This window comes from Petromyzon marinus, chromosome 23 (genome assembly GCF_048934315.1).
Source record: "Petromyzon marinus isolate PM22_M1 ecotype Great Lakes invasive population chromosome 23, UKy_Petmar_22M1.pri1.0, whole genome shotgun sequence".
In the NCBI taxonomy this organism is placed as follows: Eukaryota; Metazoa; Chordata; class Hyperoartia; order Petromyzontiformes; family Petromyzontidae; genus Petromyzon; species Petromyzon marinus.
Window position 1 is genome coordinate 30,597,968 of NC_133689.1, and position 25,930 is coordinate 30,623,897.

General features: G+C 54.8%; 4 non-coding genes and 1 pseudogene across 4 annotated transcripts; all 5 read left to right on the plus strand.

Annotated features, from left to right (window-relative positions):
• Positions 1–15,899: 15,899 nt before the first annotated feature.
• Positions 15,900–16,018, plus strand: LOC142927785 (5S ribosomal RNA). The gene has a single exon (XR_012944709.1). It is a non-coding gene; the product is annotated as a 5S ribosomal RNA (ribosomal RNA).
• A 432-nt stretch (positions 16,019–16,450) lies between these two features.
• Positions 16,451–16,569, plus strand: LOC142926085 (5S ribosomal RNA). The gene has a single exon (XR_012943010.1). It is a non-coding gene; the product is annotated as a 5S ribosomal RNA (ribosomal RNA).
• Positions 16,570–16,822: 253 nt separating this feature from the next.
• LOC142927399 (5S ribosomal RNA) lies at positions 16,823–16,941 on the plus strand. The gene has a single exon (XR_012944324.1). It is a non-coding gene; the product is annotated as a 5S ribosomal RNA (ribosomal RNA).
• A 186-nt stretch (positions 16,942–17,127) lies between these two features.
• Positions 17,128–17,246, plus strand: LOC142928584 (5S ribosomal RNA; annotated as a pseudogene).
• A 252-nt stretch (positions 17,247–17,498) lies between these two features.
• Positions 17,499–17,617, plus strand: LOC142927042 (5S ribosomal RNA). The gene has a single exon (XR_012943966.1). It is a non-coding gene; the product is annotated as a 5S ribosomal RNA (ribosomal RNA).
• The last annotated feature ends 8,313 nt before the right edge of the window (positions 17,618–25,930 follow it).

The window sequence follows — 25,930 nt, forward strand, 5'->3', positions numbered from 1 at the left end:
ACTCCTGCAATATCCACACTCACCCCTGCAACATCCACGCTCACCCCCTACACCATCTACGCTCACTCCTACATCATCAATGCTCACCTTTACAACGTCCACGCTCACCCCTACACCATCCACGCTCACCCCTACACCATCCACGTTTACTCCTACAACACCCACGTTCACTCCTGCAACATCCACGCTCACCCCTACACCATCCATGCTCACCCCTACAATAGCCACGCTCACCCCTACACCATCCACGCTCACCTCTACAACATCCACACTCACCTCTACACCATCCACCCTCACCCCGACAACATCCACGCTCACCCCTACAACATCCACCCACACCCCAACACCATCCACGCTCACCGCTACAACATCCACCCTCACTCCTACACCATCTACGCTCACTTCTACAACATCCACGCTCACCCCTACACCATCCACCCTCACCTTTACAACATCCACTCTCACCCCTACACCATCCACGCCCACCCCTACAACATCCACGCTCACTCCTACAACATCCACGCTCACCCCTACACAATCCACGCTCACCTCTCCAACATCCATACTCACCCCGACACCATCCACTCTCACCCCAACACCATCCACGCCCACCCCAACCCCATCCACTCTAACCCCTACAACATCCACGCTCACTCCTACACCATCCATGCTCACCTTTACAAAGTCCATGCTCACCCCTACACCATCCACGCTCACCCCTACACCATCCACGTTTACTCCTACAACACCCACGCTCACTCCTGCAACATCCACGCTCACCTCGCCAACATCCACACTCACCCCAACACCATCCACGCTCACCCCAACCCCATTCACTCTCACCCCTACAACATCCACGCTCACTCCACCATCCATGCTCACCTTTACAACCCCCACTCTCACGCCCTACACCATCTATGCTCACTCCTACATCATCCATGCTCACCTTTACAACGTCCACGCTCACTCCTACACCATCCAAGCTCACCCCTACACCATCCACGCTCACCCCTACAATAGCCACGCTCACCCCTACACCATCCACACTCACCCCTACACCATCCACGTTTACTCCTACAACACCCACGCTCACTCCTGCAACGTCCACGCTCTCTCATACAAAATCCACGCTCACTCCTGCAACATCCACGCTCACCCCTACACCATCCACGCTCACCCCTACAATAGCCACGCTCACCCTTACACCATCCACGCTCGCCTCTACAACATCCACGCTCACCCCTACACCATCCACGCTCACCACTACACCATCCACGCTTTCCCCTATACCATCCACACTCACCTCTACACCGTGCATCCTCACTCATACAACATCCACTCTCACCGCTACACCATCCACGCTCACCTTTACAACATCCACTCTCACCCCTATACCATCCACGCTCACCCATACAACATTCACACTCACTCCTGCAACATCCACGCTCACCTCTCCAACATCCATTCTCACCCCGACACCATCCACTCTCACCCCAACACCATCCATGCCCACCCCAACCCCATCCACTCTCACCTCTACAACATCCACGCTCACCCCTACCACATCCACCATCACCCCAACCCCATCCACTCTAACCCCTACAACATCCACGCTCACTCCTACACCATCCATGCTCACCTTTACAAAGTCCATGCTCACCCCTACACCATCCACGCTCACCCCTACACCATCCACGTTTACTCCTACAACACCCACGCTCACTCCTGCAACATCCACGCTCACCTCGCCAACATCCACACTCACCCCAACACCATCCACGCTCACCCCAACCCCATTCACTCTCACCCCTACAACATCCACGCTCACTCCACCATCCATGCTCACCTTTACAACCCCCACTCTCACGCCCTACACCATCTATGCTCACTCCTACATCATCCATGCTCACCTTTACAACGTCCACGCTCACTCCTACACCATCCAAGCTCACCCCTACACCATCCACGCTCACCCCTACAATAGCCACGCTCACCCCTACACCATCCACACTCACCCCTACACCATCCACGTTTACTCCTACAACACCCACGCTCACTCCTGCAACGTCCACGCTCTCTCATACAAAATCCACGCTCACTCCTGCAACATCCACGCTCACCCCTACACCATCCACGCTCACCCCTACAATAGCCACGCTCACCCTTACACCATCCACGCTCGCCTCTACAACATCCACGCTCACCCCTACACCATCCACGCTCACCACTACACCATCCACGCTTTCCCCTATACCATCCACACTCACCTCTACACCGTGCATCCTCACTCATACAACATCCACTCTCACCGCTACACCATGCACGTTCACCTTTACAACATCCACTCTCACCCCTATACCATCCACGCTCACCCATACAACATTCACACTCACTCCTGCAACATCCACGCTCACCTCTCCAACATCCATTCTCACCCCGACACCATCCACTCTCACCCCAACACCATCCATGCCCACCCCAACCCCATCCACTCTCACCTCTACAACATCCACGCTCACCCCTACCACATCCACCATCACCCCAACACCATCCACGCTCACCGCTACAACATCCAACCTCACTCCTACACCATCTGCTCTCACTTCTACAACATCCACGCTCACCCCTACACCATCCACGCTTTCCCCTACACCGTCCACGCTTTCCCCTATACCATCCACACTCACATCTACACCGTCCATGCTCACTCATACAACATCCACTCTCACCCCTACACCATCCACGCTCACCTTTACAACATCCACTCTCACCCCTACACCATCCACGCTCACCCCTACAACATCCACGCTCACTCCTGCAACATCCACGCTCACCCCTACACCATCCACGCTCACCCCTACACCATCCACGCTCACCTCTCCAACATCCATACTCACCCCGACACCATCCACTCTCACCCCGACACCATCCACTCTCACCCCCCACACCATCCACGCCCACCCCTACCCCATCCACTCTCACCCCTACAACATCCACGCTCACTCGTACACCATCCACGCTCACCTTTACAACCTCCACGCTCACCTTTACAACCTCCACGCTCACCCCCTACACCATCTACGCTCACCCCTACACCATCCACGCTCACCCCTACACCATCCACGCTCAATCCTACACCATCCAAGCTCACCCCTACACCATCCACGCTCACCCCCTACAATAGCCACGCTCACCCCTACACCATCCACGCTCACGCCTACAACATTCACGCTCACTCCTGCAATATCCACACTCACCCCTGCAACATCCACGCTCACCCCCTACACCATCTACGCTCACTCCTACATCATCAATGCTCACCTTTACAACGTCCACGCTCACCCCTACACCATCCACGCTCACCCCTACACCATCCACGTTTACTCCTACAACACCCACGTTCACTCCTGCAACATCCACGCTCACCCCTACACCATCCACGCTCACCCCTACAATAGCCACGCTCACCCCTACACCATCCACGCTCACCTCTACAACATCCACACTCACCTCTACACCATCCACCCTCACCCCGACAACATCCACGCTCACCCCTACAACATCCACCCACACCCCAACACCATCCACGCTCACCGCTACAACATCCACCCTCACTCCTACACCATCTACGCTCACTTCTACAACATCCACGCTCACCCCTACACCATCCACCCTCACCTTTACAACATCCACTCTCACCCCTACACCATCCACGCCCACCCCTACAACATCCACGCTCACTCCTACAACATCCACGCTCACCCCTACACAATCCACGCTCACCTCTCCAACATCCATACTCACCCCGACACCATCCACTCTCACCCCAACACCATCCACGCCCACCCCAACCCCATCCACTCTAACCCCTACAACATCCACGCTCACTCCTACACCATCCATGCTCACCTTTACAAAGTCTATGCTCACCCCTACACCATCCACGCTCACCCCTACACCATCCACGTTTACTCCTACAACACCCACGCTCACTCCTGCAACATCCACGCTCACCTCGCCAACATCCACACTCACCCCAACACCATCCACGCTCACCCCAACCCCATTCACTCTCACCCCTACAACATCCACGCTCACTCCACCATCCATGCTCACCTTTACAACCCCCACTCTAACGCCCTACACCATCTATGCTCACTCCTACATCATCCATGCTCACCTTTACAACGTCCACGCTCACCCCTACACCATCCACGCTCACCCCAACCCCATTCACTCTCACCCCTACAACATCCACGCTCACTCCACCATCCATGCTCACCTTTACAACCCCCACTCTAACGCCCTACACCATCTATGCTCACTCCTACATCATCCATGCTCACCTTTACAACGTCCACGCTCACTCCTACACCATCCAAGCTCACCCCTACACCATCCACGCTCACCCCTACAATAGCCGCGCTCACCCCTACACCATCCACGCTCACCCCTACAACATTCACGCTCACTCCTGCAATATCCACGCTCACCCCTGCAACATCCACGCTCACCCCCTAACCATCTACGCTCACTCCTACATCATCCATGCTCACCTTTACAATGTCCACGCTCACCCCTACACCATCCACACTCACCCCTACACCATCCACGTTTACTCCTACAACACCCACGCTCACTCCTTCAACATCCACGCTCTCTCATACAAAATACACGCTCACTCCTGCAACATCCACACTCACCCCTACACCATCCACGCTCACCCCTACAATAGCCACGCTCACCTTTACACCATCCACGCTCGCCTCTACAACATCCACGCTCACCCCTACACCATCCACGCTCACCACTACACCATCCACGCTTTCCCCTATACCATGCACACTCACATCTACACCGTCCATGCTCACTCATACAACATCCACTCTCACCCCTACACCTTCCACTCTCACCTTTACAACATCCACTCTCACCCCTACACCATCCACGCTCACCCCTACAACATCCACGCTCACTCCTGCAACATCCACGCTCACCCCTACACCATCCACGCTCACCCCTACACCATCCACGCTCACCTCTCCAACATCCATACTCACCCCGACACCATCCACTCTCACCCCGACACCATCCACTCTCACCCCCCACACCATCCACGACCACCCCAACCCCATCCACTCTCACCCCTACAACATCCACGCTCACCTTTACAACCTCCACGCTCACCCCCTACACCATCTACGCTCACCTCTACACCATCCACGCTCACCCCTACACCATCCACGCTCACTCCTACACCATCCAAGCTCACCCCTACACCATCCACGCTCACCCCTACAATAGCCACGCTCACCCCTACACCATCCACGCTCACCCCTACAATAGCCACGCTCACCCCTACACCATTCACGCTCACCTCTACAACATCCACGCTCACCCCTACACAATCCACGCTCACCACTACACCATCCACGCTTTCCCCTATACCATCCACACATCTACACCGTCCATGCTCACTCATACAACATCCACTCTCACCCCTACACCATCCACGCTCACCTTTACAACATCCACTCTCACCCCTACACCATCCACTCTCACCCCTACAACATCCACGCTCACTCCTTCAACATCCACGCTCACCTCTCCAACATCCATTCTCACCCCGACACCATCCACTCTCAACCCAACACCATCCACGCCCACCCCAACCCCATCCACTCTCACCCCTACAACATCCACGCTCACCCCTACCACATCCACCATCACCCCAACACCATCCACGCTCACCGCTACAACATCCAACCTCACTCCTACACCATCTACTCTCACTTCTACAACATCCACGCTCACCCCTACACCATCCACCCTCACCCCACAACATCCACTCTCACCCCTACACCTTCCACGCTCACCTTTATAACATCCACTCTCACCCCTACACCATCCACGCTCACCCCTACAACATCCACGCTCACTCCTGCAACATCCACGCTCACCCCAACACCATCCACGCTCACCTTTACAATGTCCACGCTCACTCCTATACCATCCACGCTCACGCCTACACCATCCACGCTCACCCCTACACCATCCACGCTCACCCCTACACCATCCACGTTTACTCCTACAACACCCACGCTCACTCCTACAACATCCACGCTCACCTCGCCAACATCCACACTCACCCCAACACCATCCACACTCACCCCAACCCCATTCACTCTCACCCCTACAACATCCACGCTCACTCCACCATCCATGCTCACCTTTACAACCCCCACTCTCACGCCCTACACCATCTATGCTCACTCCTACATCATCCATGCTCACCTTTACAACGTCCACGCTCACTCCTACACCATCCAAGCTCACCCCTACACCATCCACGCTCACCCCTACAATAGCCACGCTCACCCCTACACCATCCACGCTCACCCCTACAACATTCACGCTCACTCCTGCAATATCCACGCTCACCCCTGCAACATCCACGCTCACCCCCTAACCATCTACGCTCACTCCTACATCATCCATGCTCACCTTTACAATGTCCACGCTCACCCCTACACCATCCACACTCACCCCTACACCATCCACGTTTACTCCTACAACACCCACGCTCACTCCTGCAACATCCACGCTCTCTCATACAAAATACACGCTCACTCCTGCAACATCCACACTCACCCCTACACCATCCACGCTCACCCCTACAATAGCCACTCTCACCCCTACACCATCCACGCTCACCCCTACAACATCCACGCTCACTCCTGCAACATCCACGCTCACCCCTACACCATCCACGCTCACCCCTACACCATCCACGCTCACCTCTCCAACATCCATACTCACCCCGGCACCATCCACTCTCACCCCGACACCATCCACTCTCACCCCCCACACCATCCACGACCACCCCAACCCCATCCACTCTCACCCCTACAACATCCACGCTCACCTTTACAACCTCCACGCTCACCCCCTACACCATTTACGCTCACCCCTACACCATCCACGCTCACCCCTACACCATCCACGCTCACTCCTACACCATCCAAGCTCACCCCTACACCATCCACGCTCACCCCTACAATAGCCACGCTCACCCCTACACCATCCACGCTCACCCCTACAATAGCCACGCTCACCCCTACACCATTCACGCTCACCTCTACAACATCCACGCTCACCCCTACACAATCCACGCTCACCACTACACCATCCACGCTTTCCCCTATACCATCCACACATCTACACCGTCCATGCTCACTCATACAACATCCACTCTCACCCCTACACCATCCACGCTCACCTTTACAACATCCACTCTCACCCCTACACCATCCACTCTCACCCCTACAACATCCACGCTCACTCCTGCAACATCCACGCTCACCTCTCCAACATCCATTCTCACCCCGACACCATCCACTCTCAACCCAACACCATCCACGCCCACCCCAACCCCATCCACTCTCACCCCTACAACATCCACGCTCACCCCTACCACATCCACCATCACCCCAACACCATCCACGCTCACCGCTACAACATCCAACCTCACTCCTACACCATCTACTCTCACTTCTACAACATCCACGCTCACCCCTACACCATCCACCCTCACCCCACAACATCCACTCTCACCCCTACACCATCCACGCTCACCTTTATAACATCCACTCTCACCCCTACACCATCCACGCTCACCCCTACAACATCCACGCTCACTCCTGCAACATCCACGCTCACCCCAACACCATCCACGCTCACCTTTACAATGTCCACTCTCACTCCTATACCATCCAAGCTCACGCCTACACCATCCACGCTCACCCCTACACCATCCACGCTCACTCCTACACCATCCACGCTCACCCCTACACCATTCACGCTCACCCCTACCACATCCACGCTCACCCCCACCACATCCACTCTCACCCCTACACCATCCACGCTCACCACTACACCATCCATGCTTTCCCCTATACCATGCACACTCACCTCTACACCGTGCATGCTCACTCATACAACATCCACTCTCACCACTACACCATCCACGCTCACCCCTACAATAGCCACTCTCACCCCTACACCATCCACGCTCACCCCTACAACATCCACGCTCACTCCTGCAACATCCACGCTCACCCCTACACCATCCACGCTCACCCCTACACCATCCACGCTCACCTCTCCAACATCCATACTCACCCCGGCACCATCCACTCTCACCCCGACACCATCCACTCTCACCCCCCACACCATCCACGACCACCCCAACCCCATCCACTCTCACCCCTACAACATCCACGCTCACCTTTACAACCTCCACGCTCACCCCCTACACCATTTACGCTCACCCCTACACCATCCACGCTCACCCCTACACCATCCACGCTCACTCCTACACCATCCAAGCTCACCCCTACACCATCCACGCTCACCCCTACAATAGCCACGCTCACCCCTACACCATCCACGCTCACCCCTACAATAGCCACGCTCACCCCTACACCATTCACGCTCACCTCTACAACATCCACGCTCACCCCTACACAATCCACGCTCACCACTACACCATCCACGCTTTCCCCTATACCATCCACACATCTACACCGTCCATGCTCACTCATACCACATCCACTCTCACCCCTACACCATCCACGCTCACCTTTACAACATCCACTCTCACCCCTACACCATCCACTCTCACCCCTACAACATCCACGCTCACTCCTGCAACATCCACGCTCACCTCTCCAACATCCATTCTCACCCCGACACCATCCACTCTCAACCCAACACCATCCACGCCCACCCCAACCCCATCCACTCTCACCCCTACAACATCCACGCTCACCCCTACCACATCCACCATCACCCCAACACCATCCACGCTCACCGCTACAACATCCAACCTCACTCCTACACCATCTACTCTCACTTCTACAACATCCACGCTCACCCCTACACCATCCACCCTCACCCCACAACATCCACTCTCACCCCTACACCATCCACGCTCACCTTTATAACATCCACTCTCACCCCTACACCATCCACGCTCACCCCTACAACATCCACGCTCACTCCTGCAACATCCACGCTCACCCCAACACCATCCACGCTCACCTTTACAATGTCCACTCTCACTCCTATACCATCCAAGCTCACGCCTACACCATCCACGCTCACCCCTACACCATCCACGCTCACTCCTACACCATCCACGCTCACCCCTACACCATTCACGCTCACCCCTACCACATCCACGCTCACCCCCACCACATCCACTCTCACCCCTACACCATCCACGCTCACCACTACACCATCCATGCTTTCCCCTATACCATGCACACTCACCTCTACACCGTGCATGCTCACTCATACAACATCCACTCTCACCACTACACCATCCACGCTCACCTTTACAACATCCACTCTCACCCCTACACCATCCACGCTCACCCCTACAACATTCACGCTCACTCCTGCAACATTCACGCTCACCCCTGCAACATCAACGCTCACCTCGCCAACATCCACACTCACCCTAACACCATCCACGCCCACCCCAACCCCATTCACTCTCACCCCTACAACATCCACGCTCACTCCTACACCATCCATGCTCACCTTTACAACCTCCACGCTCACCCCCTACACCATCTACACTCACTCCTACATCATCCATGCTCACTTTTACAACGTCCATGCTCACCCCTACACCATCCACGCTCACCCCTACACCATCCACGTTTTCTCCTACAACACCCACGCTCACTCCTGCAACATCCACGCTCACCCCTACACCATCCACCCTCACCCCTTCAACATCCACGCTCTCTCATACAAAATCCACGCTCACTCCTGCAACTTCCACGCTCACCCCAACACCATCCACGCTCACCCCTACAATAGCCACGCTCACCCCTACACCATTCACGCTCACCTCTACACCATCCACGCTTTCCCCTATACCATCCACACATCTACACCGTCCATGCTCACTCATACAACATCCACTCTCACCCCTACACCATCCACGCTCACCTTTACAACATCCACTCTCACCCCTACACCATCCACTCTCACCCCTACAACATCCACGCTCACTCCTGCAACATCCACGCTCACCTCTCCAACATCCATTCTCACCCCGACACCATCCATTCTCACCCCAACACCATCCACGCCCACCCCAACCCCATCAACTCTCACCCCTACAACATCCACGCTCACCCCTACCACATCCACCATCACCCCAACACCATCCACGCTCACCGCTACAACATCCAACCTCACTCCTACACCATCTACTCTCACTTCTACAACATCCACGCTCACTCCTACACCATCCACGCTCACCCCTACCACATCCACGCTCACCCCCACCACATCCACTCTCACCCCTACACCATCCACGCTCACCACTACACCATCCATGCTTTCCCCTATACCATGCACACTCACCTCTACACCGTGCATGCTCACTCATACAACATCCACTCTCACCACTACACCATCCACGCTCACCTTTACAACATCCACTCTCACCCCTACACCATCCACGCTCACCCCTACAACATTCACGCTCACTCCTGCAACATTCACGCTCACCCCTGCAACATCAACGCTCACCTCGCCAACATCCACACTCACCCTAACACCATCCACGCCCACCCCAACCCCATTCACTCTCACCCCTACAACATCCACGCTCACTCCTACACCATCCATGCTCACCTTTACAACCTCCACGCTCACCCCCTACACCATCTACACTCACTCCTACATCATCCATGCTCACTTTTACAACGTCCATGCTCACCCCTACACCATCCACGCTCACCCCTACACCATCCACGTTTTCTCCTACAACACCCACGCTCACTCCTGCAACATCCACGCTCACCCCTACACCATCCTACCTCACCCCTTCAACATCCACGCTCTCTCATACAAAATCCACGCTCACTCCTGCAACTTCCACGCTCACCCCAACACCATCCACGCTCACCCCTACAATAGCCACGCTCACCCCTACACCATTCACGCTCACCTCTACACCATCCACGCTTTCCTCTATACCATCCACACATCTACACCGTCCATGCTCACTCATACAACATCCACTCTCACCCCTACACCATCCACGCTCACCTTTACAACATCCACTCTCACCCCTACACCATCCACGCTCACTCCTGCAACATCCACGCTCACCTCTCCAACATCCATTCTCACCCCAACACCATCCACGCCCACCCCAACCCCATCAACTCTCACCCCTACAACATCCACGCTCACCCCTACCACATCCACCATCACCCCAACACCATCCACCATCACCCCAACACCATCCACGCTCACCGCTACAACATCCAACCTCACTCCTACACCATCTACTCTCACTTCTACAACATCCACGCTCACCCCTACACCATCCACCCTCACCCCACAACATCCACTCTCACCCCTACACCATCCACGCTCACCTTGACAACTTCCACTCTCACCCCTACACCATCCACGCTCACCCCTACAACATCCAAGCTCACTCCTGCAACATCCACGCTCACCCCTACACCATCCACGATCACTTCTCCAACATCCATACTCACCCCGACACCATCCACTCTCACCCCGACATCATCCACTCTCACCCCGACACCATCCACTCTCACCCCAACACCATCCACGCCACACCCAACCCCATCCATTCTCATCCCTACAACATCCACGCTCACCCCTACACCATCCACGCTCATCCCTACACCATCCACGCTCATCCCTACACCATCCACGCTCACCCCTACACCATCCACGCTCACTCCTACACCATCCACGCTCACCCCTACACCATCCACGCTCACCCCTACCACATCCACGCTCACCCCCACCACATCCACTCTCACCCCTACACCATCCACGCTCACCACTACACCATCCATGCTTTCCCCTATACCATGCACACTCACCTCTACACCGTGCATGCTCACTCATACAACATCCACTCTCACCACTACACCATCCACGCTCACCTTTACAACATCCACTCTCACCCCTACACCATCCACGCTCACCCCTACAACATTCACGCTCACTCCTGCAACATTCACGCTCACCCCTGCAACATCAACGCTCACCTCGCCAACATCCACACTCACCCTAACACCATCCACGCCCACCCCAACCCCATTCACTCTCACCCCTACAACATCCACGCTCACTCCTACACCATCCATGCTCACCTTTACAACCTCCACGCTCACCCCCTACACCATCTACACTCACTCCTACATCATCCATGCTCACTTTTACAACGTCCATGCTCACCCCTACACCATCCACGCTCACCCCTACACCATCCACGTTTTCTCCTACAACACCCACGCTCACTCCTGCAACATCCACGCTCACCCCTACACCATCCTACCTCACCCCTTCAACATCCACGCTCTCTCATACAAAATCCACGCTCACTCCTGCAACTTCCACGCTCACCCCAACACCATCCACGCTCACCCCTACAATAGCCACGCTCACCCCTACACCATTCACGCTCACCTCTACACCATCCACGCTTTCCTCTATACCATCCACACATCTACACCGTCCATGCTCACTCATACAACATCCACTCTCACCCCTACACCATCCACGCTCACCTTTACAACATCCACTCTCACCCCTACACCATCCACGCTCACTCCTGCAACATCCACGCTCACCTCTCCAACATCCATTCTCACCCCAACACCATCCACGCCCACCCCAACCCCATCAACTCTCACCCCTACAACATCCACGCTCACCCCTACCACATCCACCATCACCCCAACACCATCCACCATCACCCCAACACCATCCACGCTCACCGCTACAACATCCAACCTCACTCCTACACCATCTACTCTCACTTCTACAACATCCACGCTCACCCCTACACCATCCACCCTCACCCCACAACATCCACTCTCACCCCTACACCATCCACGCTCACCTTGACAACTTCCACTCTCACCCCTACACCATCCACGCTCACCCCTACAACATCCAAGCTCACTCCTGCAACATCCACGCTCACCCCTACACCATCCACGATCACTTCTCCAACATCCATACTCACCCCGACACCATCCACTCTCACCCCGACATCATCCACTCTCACCCCGACACCATCCACTCTCACCCCAACAACATCCACGCCACACCCAACCCCATCCATTCTCATCCCTACAACATCCACGCTCACCCCTACACCATCCACGCTCATCCCTACACCATCCACGCTCATCCCTACACCATCCACGCTCACCCCTACACCATCCACGCTCACTCCTACACCATCCACGCTCACCCCTACACCATCCACGCTCACCCCTACCACATCCACGCTCACCCCCACCACATCCACTCTCACCCCTACACCATCCACGCTCACCACTACACCATCCATGCTTTCCCCTATACCATGCACACTCACCTCTACACCGTGCATGCTCACTCATACAACATCCACTCTCACCACTACACCATCCACGCTCACCTTTACAACATCCACTCTCACCCCTACACCATCCACGCTCACCCCTACAACATTCACGCTCACTCCTGCAACATTCACGCTCACCCCTGCAACATCAACGCTCACCTCGCCAACATCCACACTCACCCTAACACCATCCACGCCCACCCCAACCCCATTCACTCTCACCCCTACAACATCCACGCTCACTCCTACACCATCCATGCTCACCTTTACAACCTCCACGCTCACCCCCTACACCATCTACACTCACTCCTACATCATCCATGCTCACTTTTACAACGTCCATGCTCACCCCTACACCATCCACGCTCACCCCTACACCATCCACGTTTTCTCCTACAACACCCACGCTCACTCCTGCAACATCCACGCTCACCCCTACACCATCCTACCTCACCCCTTCAACATCCACGCTCTCTCATACAAAATCCACGCTCACTCCTGCAACTTCCACGCTCACCCCAACACCATCCACGCTCACCCCTACAATAGCCACGCTCACCCCTACACCATTCACGCTCACCTCTACACCATCCACGCTTTCCTCTATACCATCCACACATCTACACCGTCCATGCTCACTCATACAACATCCACTCTCACCCCTACACCATCCACGCTCACCTTTACAACATCCACTCTCACCCCTACACCATCCACTCTCACCCCTACAACATCCACGCTCACTCCTGCAACATCCACGCTCACCTCTCCAACATCCATTCTCACCCCGACACCATCCATTCTCACCCCAACACCATCCACGCCCACCCCAACCCCATCAACTCTCACCCCTACAACATCCACGCTCACCCCTACCACATCCACCATCACCCCAACACCATCCACGCTCACCGCTACAACATCCAACCTCACTCCTACACCATCTACTCTCACTTCTACAACATCCACGCTCACCCCTACACCATCCACCCTCACCCCACAACATCCACTCTCACCCCTACACCATCCACGCTCACCTTGACAACTTCCACTCTCACCCCTACACCATCCACGCTCACCCCTACAACATCCAAGCTCACTCCTGCAACATCCACGCTCACCCCTACACCATCCACGATCACTTCTCCAACATCCATACTCACCCCGACACCATCCACTCTCACCCCGACATCATCCACTCTCACCCCGACACCATCCACTCTCACCCCAACACCATCCACGCCACACCCAACCCCATCCATTCTCATCCCTACAACATCCACGCTCACCCCTACACCATCCACGCTCATCCCTACACCATCCACGCTCATCCCTACACCATCCACGCTCACTCCTACACCATCCACGTTTACTCCTACAACACCCACGCTCACTCCGGCAACATCCACGCTCACCCCTACACCATCCACACTCACCCCTACAACATCCACGCTCACCCCTACAATAGCCACGCTCACCCTTACACCATCCACGCTCACCTCTACAACATCCACGCTCACCCCTACACCATCCACGCTCACCACTACGCCATCCACGCTTTCCCCTATACCATCCACACTCACATCTACACTGTCCATGCTCACTCATACAACATCCACTCTCACCCCTACACCATCCACGCTCACCTTTACAACATCCACTCTCAACCCTACACCATCCACGCTCACCCCTACAACATCCACGCTCACTCCTGCAACATCCACGCTCACTCCTACACCATCCATGCTCACCTCTCCAACATCCATACTCACCCCGACACCATCCACTCTCACCGCGACACCATCCACGCTCACTCCTACACCATCCACGCTCACCTTTACAACCTCCACGCTCGCCTTTACAACCTACACGCTCACCCCCTACACCATCTTCGCTCACTCCTGCAACATCCACTCTCGCCCCTACAATATCCACGCTCACCCCTACACCAGCCACGCTCACCCCTACACCATCCACGCTCACTCCTACACCAGCCACTCTCACCTCTCCAACATCCATACTCACCCCGACACCATCCACTCTCACCGCGACACCATCCACTCTCACACCCCACTCCATCCACGCCCCCTTCTTGGGTGTCTGTATATACATCTGGGGTTATGTGTTTCCTCTCTCTCGTAAATTTAGCTCTTCTGTACCTGATGATGACTGCTTGTGTTGCAACCGAAACGTCGTACGCTATTGTTATTTTATTATTTTTTATTTATACGTGACTTTACCGAAAAAAACAAAGAGTAATTCTTGCAGTCACGAAAGCTTCGAATCAAGTCATCCAGACTGTTTGATGCCACTCTTTTGGGGATCAACCAGGAGCACAGAATAAAGGTTTTATGAGCGATGACCTCCAAAAGTATAGTTGAATGTTGATTGTTTTATACATCTGAATGTGCGACAGGTCTTTCCAAGCATGGCCTACGACCATATCACCCTGAATGCGCCCGATCTCGTCTGATCTCGGAAACTAAGCAGGGTCGAGTCTGGTTAGTACTTGGATGGGAGACTGCCTGGGAATAGCAGGTGTTGTATGCTTTTGTTTACTTGGATCTGGATGGCTCGCTTTTTACACTTCGACTCATCCAGTGAGTGCACCTGCCAATTTCACGTCGATATGGTGTACTGCATTGGGATCAATATTTTCTTGTAAAATAATGTTTGATGCCACTCTTTTGGGGCTCAACCAGGAGCTCAGAAACAGGTCCCTGCAGGGTGGGCTGGTAGGACAAGTCTCTGCGCTGTCTATTACTGATTTTATACACCCAACAGCACGAGATTTCACTTCGTTAAAGTATTGAAAGGGGACGGACGGACGTACGGACACATTAATCTATTGCAGGCTGGTACACTCAGTTTACAACTTCGTTCCTACCAGTATAAAGGTTTTTTGAGCGATGACCTCCAGAAGTAAAGTTGAATGTTGATTGTTTTATACATCTGAATGTGCGACAGGTCTTTCCAAGCATGGCCTACGACCATATCACCCTGAATGCGCCCGATCTCGTCTGATCTCGGAAGCTAAGCACGGTCGAGTCTGGTTAGTACTTGGATGGGAGACTGCCTGGGAATACCAGGTGTTGTAGGCTTTTGTATATTTGGATCTGGATGGGTCGCTTTTTACACTTCCACTCATCCAGTGAGTGCACCTGCCAATTTCACATCGATATGGTGTACTGCATTGGGATCAATATTTTCTCGTAAAATACTGTTTGATACCACTCTTTCGAGGCTAAACCAGGAGCTCAGAATAAACGTTTTCATGAGCGATAACCTCCAGTAGTATAGTTGAATGTTGATTGTTTTATACATATGAGTGTTCGACAGGTCTCTGCAAGCACGGCCTACGTCCATATCACCCTGAATGCGCCCGAACTCGTCTGATCTCGGAAGCTAAGCAGGGTCGAGCCTGGTTAGTACTTGGATGCGAGACTGCCTGGGAATACCTGGTGTTGTAGGCTTTTGCATTGTTATATCTGGATGGGTCGCTTTTTACACTTCGACTCATCCAGACTGTTTGATGCCACTCTTTCGGGGCTCAACCAGGAGCTCAGAATATAAGTATTCATGAACGATGATTTCCAGAAATATAGTTGAACTTTAATTGTTTCATACATCTGAATGTGCGACAGGTGTGTGCAAGCATGGCCTACGACCATATCACCCTGAATGCGCCCAATCTTGTCTGATCTCGGAAGCTAAGCAGGGTCGAGCATGGTGAGTACTTGGATGGCAGACTGCCTAGGAACACCAGGTGTTGTAGGATTTTGTATTTTTGGATCTGGATGGGTCGCTTTTTACACTTCGACTCATCCAGTGAGTGCACGTGCCAATTTCACGTCGATATGGTGTACTGCATTGGGATCAATATTTTATCGTAAAATAATGTTTGATGCCACTCTTTCGGGGCTCAACCAGGAGCTCAGAATAAAGGTTTTATGAGCGATGACCTCCAGAAGTATAGTTGAATGTTGATTGTTTTATACATCTGAATGTGCGACAGGTCTTTCCAAGCATGGCCTATGACCATATCACCCTGAATGCGCCCGATCTCGTCTAATCTCGGAAGCTAAGCAGAGTCGAGCCTGGTTAGTACTTGGATGGGAGACTGCCTGGGAATACCAGGTGTTGTAGGCTTTTGCATTGTTGTATCTGGATGGGTCGCTTTTTACACTTCGACTCATCCAGTGAGTGCACCTGCCAATTTCACGTCGATATGGTGTACTGCATTGGGATCAATATTTTATTGTAAAATACTGTTTGATGCTACTCATTCGGGGCTAAACCAGGAGCTCAGAATAAACGTTTTCATGAGCGATGACGCCGACGTGTTCAGTGAGCACGATTCGGATGTGGGCCGGACTGACCTTCTTAAGCACCAAATTGGCACCGGTGCCGCCCAACCAATTAAACTCCCCACATACCGAGTGGGCGCGCCTGAACGGGCCCAGATTAAAGATGCCATCGTGGAAATGCTCCGAGATAACATAATCCAGCCCTCAGCTAGCCCCTGGTCTGCCCCGGTGGTACTGGTGATGAAAAAGGATGGGTCGACCCGGTTTTGTGTTGATTACCGAAAGTTGAACGCAGTCACCCTCGGCGATGCCTTCCCCATCCCCCGCATCGATGACACCTTTGACAGCCTCACGGTGGCGCGGTATTTTTCCACCCTCGATCTAGCATCCGGGTACTGGCAGGTGGATATGGCGGAGGAGGATCGGCCAATGACTGCATTTACCAAACCGATGGGACTGTTTGAGTTTCGGATACTCCCGTTCGGACTCACTAATGTGCCTGCGACGTTCCAGTGGTTGATGGAGCTGGTGATGCGGGGCTTGCAGTGGGAACAGTGCCTAATTTACCTGGATGACGTGATAGTGTTCAGTATATCTCTGTCTGAGGACTGGTCCAGGTTATGAGAGGTGTTCCAGCGACTGCGAGCCGCCCATCTCAAACTCAAGCCACGTAAGTGTTATGTTGCGCAGCACAAGGTGGGGTACCTTGGACACCGAATCAGCGAGGCAGGGTTGCGCACCGATCCGGAGAAGGTACGCGCCATAGTGGAATGGCCATGGCCAAGGAACCTGACGGAGATCAGGTCATTCTTGGGGCTCGCCACCTATTATCATCGATTTGTAAAGGGATTCAGCGAGATTGCACGCCCCCTCACCCAACTCACTTCCCCTAAGAACCCTTATCAGTGGACGGAGGCCGCCTGACGGCCTTCACCACCCTCAAAGACCACCTCACCCATACCCCCACCCTGGCTTTCCTGGATTTTTCCACCGATTTGATTTTGGACACCGACGCCTGCAGCTATGAGCTGGGCGCGGTGTTGTCACAGGTGCAGGATGGGATGGAGCGGGCCATCGCATACGCCAGCTGGACCCTGAGCAGGGCCGAGCTGAACTATTGCGTGACCCGTCAGGAACTGTATGCCGTGATCTTCACATGTAAACAGTTCTGGCCGTATTTGTATGGCAGAAAATGTCGGGTGCGGAGTGACCATTATGCTCTGCAGCTCCATCTCACATTCAAGAAACCGCGGGGGCAGATGACCCGATGGCTGGCGCAGCTGCAGGAATACAACCTGCAGATCGAGTACCGGGCTGGGCGGATGCACGAAAATGTGGACACCTTGTCGAGGCAGCCCATGGTGTGCGCCGAGACGAGGGCGGAGGAGGCCTGCCCATGCTTCATGGGGGACGCTGCCAACAGGCAACGCCCCCCCGGGAGCGCACTGAGACCCCCCTCTCACGAGAGAGAGTGCAGTATGCGCCGCGGAGACCCCTACAGAAGGAGCCGACGGACTGCCCCACCCTGACCGGGCGGATCCAAGAGGACGTCAGCTGCGCCTTCCTGGGCCTGGACGACGAGCAGTTGAGACAGACCCAGCAACGGGACCCGGATCTGGCGGCAGTGGAAGCGGCCCTGCGGGAAAAGAAGAGCACCCTACCAGGACCCTGGAGTGGTTTGTATGCCCGGTTGTGTGTGCAGAACGGGGTGGTAAGAGGGTGCATCTGTGTTCCCGCCCAGGTGCGACCCCAGCTGCTATGGCTGGTGCACGACCACCTGCTCGGGGGCCATGATGGGGAACGGCGCACTAGGGAGACCCTGCGTCGCCAATATCTCTGGCCCAAATTGGCGCAAGACGTGGCCGCCTGGGTACAGGGCTGCCGCGCGTGTCAGCAATGTGGGCCGAAAGCGGCGCAATATCAGGTACCCCTGAGGCCGTTCCGCGTCAGTCGGACAAACCAGCTGGTTGGGATCGACCTACAGGGGCCATTTCCGCGATCCCACCGGTGGAGTATTTCGCACGCTATCCCGTGGCGGTGGCCATCCCCGATAAGACGGCCCTTGTGGTGGCCTGGGCATTCGTGGAGCACTACGTACTTAAGCACGGGATCTCCGAATGGGTCATTACCGAGCAAGGTAGTGAGTTCGAGGCAGAGCTGTTTCAGGTGCTGTGCCGCGAGTTCGGAATCCAGAAGGACCGAACCACGGCGTACCACCCCCAGGTGAACGGTATGGTGGAGCGTATGAACCAGACCTTAGCTGGGAAGCTCAAATGCATGGTGGCCGCAACTCAGCAGGACTGGGACGAACACCTCCCCTATGCCCTGTTCTCCTACGCCACCACAGTACACACGTCTACGGGACAGACCCTGTTCCTAATGATGTGTGGCCGTGAGTCTCGTCTACCTGCAGATCTGCTGTTCGGCGTTCCCCCACTGCAACGGGATGAGGGGAGCCGCCCCGTGGAGCACCTGATGGAGACTCTGCGAGGGGCCCGGGGCCGGGCCTACCCACAAGGAGAGGCCGCGCATCGGCACCAAGAGCAGGGCGCCCGGCCCCTTATGGAGCCCCCCTTCTACTCGGCGGGCTCTAACGTGTGGCTATACACCCCTCGTGTCGGGGCTGGACAGCTGGGGAAACTGACCACCTACTGGCGCGGACCCTGGACCGTGGGGCGGCAGATCTCCCCCTGGACGGTGCTGATTCAGGGCGGAGACAGGGGCCGAGAGATGGTGGTCAACGTCCGCCAATTAAAACCATGGAAGGCAGCCCCAGCAAGGGAGAACCCCGCAGTTTGGGTACCCCGAAATCCCGGGGTCCCAACACCCTCCATGCTCGGCCCCGAGGGGTCACGGCCCAGGCCGGGGGGGGCGGGGACGATGGCACCTAAACCCTGCTGCCTCTGAGTTTGTTCCCCAGCCCACAGGTGCCGAGGGACGAGAGGAGCCATTGGAATGGAGGAAGAGACCGCCGCTAAAAGCCCAAAAGACGGAGCCACCACCCCCGAGGCCAGCCACGAGGGCCGGGCGAGTCCCGCGGACCCCGCGGCGCTACCTCGTGGGGGCAACCCAGGCGAGATGCTCCAGTCAACCCGGGACGGAGACTGGCACCTCGGCGGGCTATGTGGTGCCATAGCAGCGAAGCCACTCCGTCGGAGCCATGCCTGCAACGCCACCACGGGAGAGCGTGCAGGCCGAAGCTGCTTCTCCCTCACCATCCCCAAAATGAGCACACACAACACACACACCCCCCACGTAGGACCTCGTGGGGAAGTCACCTGGCCTCCAGGTTTTCACCCAGGGGCCTTCTTCGTAGGGACATCCCTCACGGTTTCCTGGGGCCAGGGAATTGTCCGACTTCCCCCAGGTTGAATTACACCACAGAGCCGTGAATTGACGTGCAATTGCATGCTCACGACAAGGCTACTCAGTCACCGCGGTTAGGTCCACACGAGCACCAGGGGAAGCATCCGATTGGCCGGCAAAGTACGCTTGCACGCCGTGGCCAATGGCAACGGCCCAACGGCGGCCCCTGTTGATGGGTAGAGAGGGAAGCGGACGTCTGTGAAGGCACCGAGGTGGGCGCACCAATGGCGGTGGGGTATCGCGGGTTAGCCGGGCAGACCTTTGATGTAGAGAGGGATAAAATGGGAGAGGAGAGCGACGATGGGGGTTCGCGTTCTCCTCAAATGAGCGATCGGAGCAGTCAGCTTGCCGGCCACTGGGTCGTCCGTGGGACGAGTATCAGCGAAGCCAGGCCCCGCTCCCCGCAAGAACCTCGTGCAGCCTCGTCTCTCCGCGACGGCCCACGCATCGGAGGCGAAATGTGAGTACGAAAGCGAGAGTGGGGAGTTTCACTCCAAGGGGACGAGGTAGATCAGGTTTAGACCATCGAGAGATAGGTTAAACCTGCCCTGCTGACCCGGACTGACTTGGGTAATAGTAGCCCACAGACACGCCAGGAATAAATCGTCAGTGATCAACAAACCTTGTGTGGTTTCTGCGAGTGTGGAACGGGCACATGGTGGTGTGAGTCCGCTCGTCGTGGTACGGGGATTTGCACGTGGGTAACTCTGTTGAGGCGGCCATTGTGTGCGGGCCCGACCGGGGTTCCTGCGTCGTACCCTGTGTTTGTGCGCGAGTGTGTATTTACCCACGTGTTTGCGCTCGCCCCTGCGCGTAGCTCGTGATTAGCGTGTGTGTGTGGCGAGCGGCGGCGGACTCGTACAGGGGCACGTGAGGTTACTCATCCGCCCTTGTGTTTAACGTGTGCGTCAGGTAGACAGGCGGCGTACACGCAAAATTATCCATACTGCCTTTGTTTAGCCTGTGCCCGCGGTGAGCGACGGTGGACTCGCCTGGGTACACGTGGGATTATCCCTACAGCCCTTTAAACAATCTCCATTGCCCGCCCTCGGTGGCAACGCGTGTGCGAAGGACGTCATTGCCCTCTGACCCCCGGTTCAGCGCGTGAGAGTGGTGCGTGGGGTTGTGTGAACGGATACGTCGCGTTTGAGTGGCTGAGAAGCGACAGATTGATTCCAGGCAGCCATGCGCCAGCCCCGAGCTATGCCCCCCAAACAGAACCTGCGGACCCGAGGGGCTCCGGCGCGAGGAGAGGAGCTGGGGAGCAGTAGCCATCTCCCCACGAGTGAGCAGTTGGATAGCGGTGGCTCTCACATGAGCGAGGAGTCCGGAACCTGCAGCTCTCCCGAGATCAACCCTCCCCCGGAGGGGGAGCCAGGGGCCCACGTCCCTCACAATATCGCGTCCCTCCTGCGTTCTCTGCGGCTGTGCCGATCTGATTATAGAGTGCTTTGGGAAGGGTAATTGCCCGAAACGTGTTTTGATGTTGCGCGCCAGTTCCTCGTGAGAGTGGACCGGGCTCTTATTCTCGTAGAATCGCAGCCACGCGCTCTGCTCGGGAGTCGCGAGCGACGCGCGGTTGCGTGAGGCGCTGTCTGCTGCTACTGCAGCAGCTGAAGTAGCCGAGGAGGGCTCTGTCTCAACCGAGAAAGCGGTGATATAGAGGATGTGTCACCCATCCTCACACACTCGCACAACACAAACAGCACGCATACCTTCCGCACTCGACATCACGCATGCCTAACGCATCAAGGGTCGGAGGTCAGGGATCACCACGTCACGCACGCGGCACGCTCGGGCGGGGAAGAGAGATCGGGGTGTGAGCACGACGTGCACGAAACGCAATCCGATGAGTGAGTGGTTGACACTCGGATCGGATTGGTGCGGAGAGCGGATCGGGAAAGAGCGAGAAGTGGGAGAAAGGTAATTGGTGGAGAAGAGGTTTAAAAGTGACTGAAAAACGTGGAACTGGGTTGGTTTGATGATGAGTGTTGCTGTAATGTACGAGCGGTGACAACGAAATAAATAAGTTGAAGTACACCAGCCCGAGTCTCCTTTTCAATGTGTCCTCGTCGTCCTCACCATGTCTGGACGTGGCAAGACCGGTGGTTAATCTCGAGCCAAGGCAAAGTCCCGTGCAGCACACTCGCACGAATATTTTCATAACCAAACGCTCTCAGCATTGAGCGTTTGGTTACAAAAACATGTTTTCTGTCGGTAGGTTTTCGCAGTGCATAGTTGTGTACCAAAACGATTTCAGAGTCATGGTTTTGAACAACCATGCAGTAAAATCTATTTCATTCGTGGTGGTCTCAACAAAGAGCATATTCTATACACGATATTTGAATGTTGCGATAATTTTCACCCGAATTATGGGGAAGTGAAATCCAAACAATGGAAAGAGGTTTTACATCTGACACTTGTTATGACCTCGTTATTACATCTTAAAAAATGTGCAGTTTCAAAGATTAACATCTTATTTAGATGATGTATACTGAATGGTGCCTAAACAACCACTGCACGGTCTCTCGTGGTTTTAATCGAGTATCTTTTTTTGGAAGGGTATTTTCTTGAGAAAGGAGCAGCGCTTAAGGACACCAAAGCAGCTCATAGCCACTTGACTTTGATGCGGCATTCTACAATGATACAAACCACGAGCGTCGAGTTTGTTATGAAAACGGCTTCCCCATCGAGTCCTTTGCAAGCTGACGACCCCAATCAACACGCTCCCTTAGCATCACGTCACGACTCCACGGACCAATGAGAGCGCGCTCTGCGCCAGAGATCTCTGATCTCCAGGTTCGCAGCGCGCTAACCGTTGCACCACCGCTCCCCACACTTTCACAAACAAAGACAAAGATCCCCCGTGTAGCCTTAACAGAATGTTGGGGCAGGTACTGTTAGCGACTACCTATGAAGAACGGCACGGTACACGAGGGCATAAGTGACCAACACCATCCCCGGCCGCATTTGTCTCCCTAGTCGTGATGTTTACACAACGTGTTGATTTCAGGCTGAATTAGCGAGGCCAATAACCGATTCAGACAATCGTCACTTGTCTTTGCCGTGAGCGGGAATCGAACTGATTGGCCGGCTTCGTGGCGAAGTGCGTTAATCACAACACTACCGCTCCCCACATTCACCAGCTCACACAAAGACACAGATCCCGCAGCACCTACCCCCCAACAGCCCTAACAGATTATTAGGGCAGGTGCTGTGAGCAAGCACCTGTGAAGGCCAGCACGGCTTGGCGAATGGGTTATTGTATGCTTGAGAACTTGAGAGGGTGGGTGGGTGGTTTGTGAGTTATTGATTGGATTTCTCCAGTATAAATACATATTCTAATTAATTTGTACGTAGGTATCTTAAATAAATATTCGGACAATGGAACATCTATTTACATTCGTATTCACGCGTTGTTATACGAAGTGTATTTGTTGGGGTGTGTGTGTGCACCTTCTACCAACAGTCTGTTCAGAAGGGTGCGCGAGGCGCGTGTGAGTGGTTCGTGTGCTGGGTTCCTCTCTGATTCGTGTACCAAGGAGCACGTGACTCGCCGTGGCGTCACCCAAATCGCCAGTTGCCTCGCAACGAGTTGTCCGACGCGCCGTCACGAGGCCCTAACCGATGTCACGTGGTCCTAACTGCCATATTGAGCAGAGGCGTTGAGCAGAGAGCTGCGTTCTTGCGTTGCTCAAGATTTCCAAATGATGACCTCATACGAGAATATTGCACGAAAAGATATTGACATGGTGAGTGGAGCGAGTGTTGCTGTGTGTGTGTGTAGATTCCTGTGTGGGGAGTAGGCAGGGCTGTTGTGTCGCTAGAGGAGTAGCGCGAATTTATATTCCACGGTGGTTGGTATTTAGTGAAAAAGTCATGGGCCTCCTCTTTGTCTACTCAGACTCAAAACGATTACAGTATCTGATTCAACGTGTTAAAACATCACCTATGTAAAGAGCCCCCGTTGAAAACATCAGCATAGGGGAGACAAAGGTGGCCAGGCGTGGTGTGCCGTGCTGCTCTTCAGCACAGCACTGGTCCAAGGCTGCCAGGGGGATCTTCGTCTCTGTAGCTGTATATGAGGAGCATGCTTAGCGGCACGCTTCACGATTTTCTTCCTCCGCCTCCCCCCCGTTCCCTCCCTTTCGACTCCGGATTCTGAGAAGCCTGCGAAGTCCCCCTCCACAGCCGCTTGGGCCGAAGTGGTCGCAGACTACGAGGCGAACCAAGGTACTGAACATCTTTGAAAACGAGCTGTATAGTTCATCGTATTCCTCCAGTATGAATATAGATTGAGATTCTGATTCTGACTAGGGGCAGGTGCTCATAGCAAGTACCAATCAGCACCACCACTCACTTTCCTCAAATAGCTTTAACGTGCCCGTCCTTGATCGATAGTAAACAATAATTTAATACCGACGATGAGTACATCAATGTGCGTGTCTCTTTGGCCTGTGGCCACATCTGCCAGAAGCACTTATGTGTAAATTTGCCTCTTTGGTTTTCCTTCTAAAGAACGTGACGAGTTGCTATCTATTTAACAAGTAATTAAGTCATAAGGATAGTCTCGGTAACGATAAATAAGTAAATCAATGATAAACGAGCGCTAAGTAAACAAGTAAAGTCTTTATTATAGCGATGTCGGTGGGCAACAACAAACCCGGGTAGCCATGGCAACGGCCTCCCCGCTCCAACTGTCGCCAACGGTCCAGGCCTCGAGCCCCGCCCTCTGGTGACGTCACTGCCACGGCCTATGTGGCCCCGCCCCCGTCTTCTGCAGGCTCCG